Raw genomic sequence first — 6,000 nt, forward strand, 5'->3', positions numbered from 1 at the left:
ATGTTGTTTGGTGGAAAATAATATGCATCCTCATATTCAGTGATACGTATTACGACAATATGTACGAATGTTTAAATATACTTCAAAGGTTGTGAGTGCAAGATTACTAGTTTCATAAATATATATGGCCACAAATTTTCTTTTAAGAAAAACCCTAATATAATGTTGGCACGCAAAAGGCCCAGATTTTGAGGCACGCCTAGAGCCTCCGGAAACTATGGGACGGCCCTGGCCCTCAATATCTTAATTGGGGCTCTCAGCAAACCCATAATCCAGGGAAAGAGGTGTTAGGAAAAACATACCTTTGGTGCAGAGATTGTTGCAGAAAGAAGCACTTCGGCTAGCTACTCTTTTGGAGTTGAGATTTAGGGTTACTGAAAGAAAAAAGGAAACAATTATCTCGTGGAAATTCTCGTATCAAAACTGATCTGAGAAAAAGAAACAATAAGGAGATGTGATGCTAGGTCAAGAAATGAAGACTAAGTTCCTAGAATATGAAGACTGACATACCTGAAGAATCATCGAGCACGTAACTGGATGATTAGATGTAGAGAAAGAGAAGAGGGGTTTGATTTTGGATGGATCCAAATGAAGAGGGAGGGTTTTGCTTTGCACCACGAGAACAAGAGTTTTTTCTGGTTACCTCACTGTAGCCGAAATGACAATAGGGACTACGGAGGCATTGACTCTATCTAGGCCCTCTTTGGTTAGTGCGAACTTTTGCTAATGCAAATATTTGCAGGGTTTTTTTTTTCGAAATCATTTTTATCAAAAATATTATAATCATAGATTTCTAAACCTTTTGTTGCAATTGATCGACATATGTTGAGGGTTTTGATTCTTGTTTTCTTGGCGATGTAGTCTGCTGCTGAATAATGCTTCCTAGCAATAATTTTCATCCGAGACTGAGGTAGATCACTTAATATTATCTTTTCTTCTTGCAAAGTGTTTTCCGATGTCCATGAAAATTTCGTGTTTACCTTGTTAATGTTGTATGCAAGCCTTTACAATTTGTGACTATTGGAACGTTGACAAGATATTTTCTTTTAGCTAAGTAACCGCCTTTAGTAATGATTTTGTTTCCGCATGGAAGGCCGATGCAACCCACTCCGACCCCGCTGATAGATGCATGAAAATCTCATGGTCCACTGAGTATAGAATAAAAACATAACCCATTGACAAATCTTCTTTCTTAAAAAAAAGCATCGATAAAGATTATCCAATTTGTGTTTAGGTTAGATCAGGAGTAGTTGATTGAGATTGTCTTTTGGGAAATTATATCATTTTGAATGGTTTTTGATGGAGTAGATTGTCTATTGATCTGGTCTATTAGATTAATCGATCTGGATTTATTTTCTCAAAAACAACCGAACATCTATATTTCAAGATGAACCAAATTATGGTGGATATTATCCCCCCTAAAAAAGCCAACTCAGGTTCTGTAAGCCAACCTCAACCTCATAATTAATCGAGTCTGTATTGCTTATCGATTTTAAATTTTCAAGGGAAAAACCAAACCGAACGGATTTAGCGAAAGGGCACGCTCTAAAGAGATGATGTTCAGTTTCCTGAACTTGATTATTACATATCTGGCAATGCGGGTCAATAGTTGAATTGTGTGCCCCAAGTCTGGAAGAAGTTGGAATAGCTTTTTGTGTTAGTTTCCAAATAAAAAATCTTATTCTTGGGATTTCTTGAATTTTTTAAATCTTTTTCCAGGGAAAATCCAAAAGATGTTATTATCTTGTTCTTGCTTAGATATAAAATTATAGATATTCTTGGTTGAGAATTTCCCTGAATGATGATGTTTCCATCTAATAATGTCTTGATCTTGTCTCCTTGGATCTATAGCTTGAACTTTCTCCTATTCTCTGGGCCAGTGTACTTGTTTAGTTTTTCATGATCGATCCCATTTATTTTGTTCCGTTATTAACTCTTGAACCATTATTGGTGCCGGATTAAATTGGAAAGTTTGGGGGACTATATCCGCATTAAGGATCCATCTATCCTTCCAGTTTTTTGCCGACGCTCCTTTTTTCCTTGCCATAATAAATTACCCTTGATCAGTTCTAAACCTTTTTGAATGCTCGTCCAAATCCACGACAAATTTGAATTCCTTGAGGCTTCTAATGTTTTGAGAAATATTTGGCTTTAAGAAGTTGGACCCATAATTGATCTTGTTCGATAATCAATCCACTAGAAAGTTTTGTGAGGAGAGCGATATTGAATTGATGTGGGCTTTTAATTCCTAATTCACCTTGAGAAATAGGCTTGTAGATGCTAGTCCAAGATTTTATGAACCCCCTGTATTTTTTGCCCGTCTTTTTTCCACCCTAAGTTTCTTTGGATACAATCCAATTGATCTAGAGTTTTTTTTGGTAGGCTAATAACTTGCATTCGATAAGTTGGATAGGCTTGTAGAATGGATTTAATCAAGACGGTCCTACCTGCTTGGGATAGAAGTTTAGATTTCCAGCCTTGTAAAGGGAATAGTTCTTTTATAGAAGAGGCTCAAAATTTGCTTTTCGATTCTTATTAAAAGAGAGGGTACCCAAGTATCTATCATTTTTAGTCATCAGGGGGGGTTTTAGAATTTTTGCTATAATTTTCCCATGTTTGGGATGAATGCGTGGGCTAAAGTAGACACTTGATTTTTGTAGATTAACCATTTGGCCAGTGATTTTCCCAAATAACTGGAAAGTGTCTAGAAGATATTTTGGTTCCACCAGAGCCGCTTTGGTGAATGAGAAACAGTCATCAAAAAAAATATATGTGAGATATTTGGGGCATTTTTGTTGATTTGGAATCCCGATTTTTTTTTGTCTTCATTTTTTTTCAAGAAGTCTAGAAAGCATTTTCACGCAGATAAGGAAAAGGTATGGCGATAGACGATCACCCTTCCTTAATCCTCTCGAGGTGTTGAATTTTGGTCCGGGAGAACCATTGAGAAGTATCGAAAAAGAGGTTATCAAGATGCATTGCAAAATGAGATTTACCCATTTTTCATTAAATCCAAACGCAGATAGGACTTTTTCTAAGAATATCCACTCAACCCTATCAAAGGATTTTGAGATATCCATCTTTAGCGCTAGGTATCCTTTCTTTGCTTTGGATATTCTCATCGAGTGAATAAGCTTATGGGCAATTATAATGTTGTATGTGATTTTCTCCCAAGAAGGAAAGCCGATTGATTGGGAGATATTAATTTTTTGAGGATGGGATTTAACATGTTCACTAGAATTTTTGACATTAGTTTATAAATGGTATTGCTTAAGCTTATAGGTCTGAAGTCCCCCGGGGTTTAAGGAGTAGAAAGTTTAGGAATGAGGGTTATGAAGGAATAGTTGAAATCTTTATCAAGGATACCAGATTTAAAAAATTATTGACTGAGTAAATAATATCCGGACCAAGAATCTCCCAATTAGCCTTGAAAAAACCTGGTTGAAACCCATCCGGATCCGGCGCTCCCCACTGAATCATATTAGATATGGTGAGTCAAATTTCTTCTTTTGTGGGAACTTCGTCAAGGGGAAATTTTCCTTATTGAAAATGCAAGGTTTTATTATGTTAGATAGATCAATGTCATAGTTTTTGATTTGGGAAGTGCCTATTTGTTTAAAATAATTTACCAGAAAAGAGTTGATTTGGTCCCTATCTGAAATCCAAAGACCAGAAGGTTCTCTAAGGGAATTTGCATTGATTTTTTTCTACTGGAAGCAGTGGCATGGAAGTACTCTGTATTCTGGTCACATTCCTTGAAGAATTTATCTCTCGAGAGTTGATGGTAGTGGTCATTTTTTGATTTTGTACCATTTTCCTAACTCTGCTTGTAGATTTTTTTAACTTTTCAATATCATTGGATATGTTTCCAGACCTATGGATACTTTATATTTTATTATTTAGGGTCTTAATAGTTTTATGAATGTTCCCAAAGATGTTTGAATTCCAATGAGCCAATCCTAGGAAAAGCAGTGTAGGTTCTGGATAAAAAAAATCGAGGAATTGTCAGAGTGTAATTTCCAGGAGGCCTCTACAACAGTAGATAACGTGGGGTGGAATAACCCATATCTAATGCACCTAAATGGTTTTTTAAATCTTTGTTTTTTCGGAGTTGAATCTAGTAAAATAGGCATATCTGAACATACTCTCGGTAGATGATTTACCTTGGTGTCCGAGAAGTTTTGAGACCACATGAAGGGGATTAGAGCTCTATCAATTCTCTCGCAGATATTTTCATCCCCCTTTCTATTATTTGACCAGGTGAACAGAGCGCCATCATATCGCGTGTCTTGTAATCCTACGGAATCAATTGTCTGAACAATGAAAGGTTTACTGCTAGAACACGCCTTATTACCTCATTGTTTTTTGTCTGGATCCAAAATATCGTTTAAATCCCTGATCAGAATCCAAGGTCTATTAATTTGTTGCGTTATATCTAAAAATATGACTCAATTGCTCAATTTTATCATCAACATGATCATAATCTCTGTATCTCCAAATTTTATTTCAAAATGACAAACATTAAATTTCGAAAAGATTAACCTCATATTTATATTTTTGTGCCAAGCTATTGCTAACCCCTTAGTTATTCCTACGCAAGGAACTATAAGCCAATCATGGAAATGAGAGTTCTTACAAAAAGAGTTCATCAGAGACGTGGGGCTTTTGTCTCGGCTAAAAAAACAATGTCACGCTTGTAGTATTGGCAAATATAACTAAAGTGGTCCTTTGTTAAGGGGGTTCCAATACCCTGGACATTCCAGGATAGTAATTTCATAATGCCAAAACAGGAGAATTAAATATAACTGGGCACCAGAGAAGTTGTGATAAGATAAAGGAATTAAGAGAAAAAAAAAAGCTTGAGCAGGAGTAAACGGAAACAAATCTTATACACCGGCAAAAAGAATAAACTAGGTTGAAAAAGCGGGGGTCTAACAACACCACCCAATATTTCTCTTAGCAATCTGTATGGACTAACTCGAATATACTTTTAAGAGAATCAACAAGACTCAATCAATCAAAGGGATATCAACGAGTTTATATATCTCTCTTGATTTGATTTACTCAAGCAGGAACTGCGAGTTCTAATCAAATACAAGGAATAACTTGGACGGTACCAAAGACCAATATCCAAGGATCAATCAATGACAATCAACAACCAAAGGTTGGATTACTCTAATTGATGATCTAACGCACAACCTGTATTATTTCAATTATAAAGATAAAACAATATAATGCGGAAATTGAAATAACACAGACACCAGAAATTTTGTTAAAGAGGAAACCGCAAATGCAGAAAAACCCCGGGACCTAGTCCAGATTGAACACACATTGTATTATACCGCTACAGACACTAGCCTACTCCAAGCTAACTTCGGACTGAACTGTAGTTGAACCCCAATCAATCTCTCACTGATCCAAGGTAAAGTTATGCTCCTACGCCTATGATCCCAGCAGGATATTGTGCACTTGATTCCCTTAGATGATCTCACCCACAACTAAGAGTTGCTACGATCCAAAATCGCAGGCTTTGACAATAAACAAATCTGTCTCACACAGACAAGTCTATCAAAGGATCAATCTGTATCCCACAGATAAACCCTAAAGGTTTTGTTCCATCTTTTGATAATAATCAAGGTGAACAAGAACCAATTGGTAATCCGGTCTTATATTCCCGAAGAACAGCCTAGATTAATCAATCGTCTCACAACAATCTTAATCGTATGGTAGCGAAACAAGATGTTACGGAATCACAAACGATGAGACAAAGACGTTTGTGATTACTTTTTATATCTTCCTATCGGAGATATCAATCTCAAGCCAATCAATGATTGTACTCGTACGATAGAAGATGCAAGATCAGATCACACAACTACGATAAAAGTAGTATCAGTCTGGCTCACAATCCCAACGAAGTCTTTAAGTCGTTAACTCGGTTTGAGAAAAGAAAACCAGAGGTTAAAGGAGAATCGACTCTACTATGAAAACTAGTACCACACG

Source organism: Papaver somniferum, chromosome 11 (genome assembly GCF_003573695.1).
Source record: "Papaver somniferum cultivar HN1 chromosome 11, ASM357369v1, whole genome shotgun sequence".
In the NCBI taxonomy this organism is placed as follows: domain Eukaryota; kingdom Viridiplantae; phylum Streptophyta; class Magnoliopsida; order Ranunculales; family Papaveraceae; genus Papaver; species Papaver somniferum.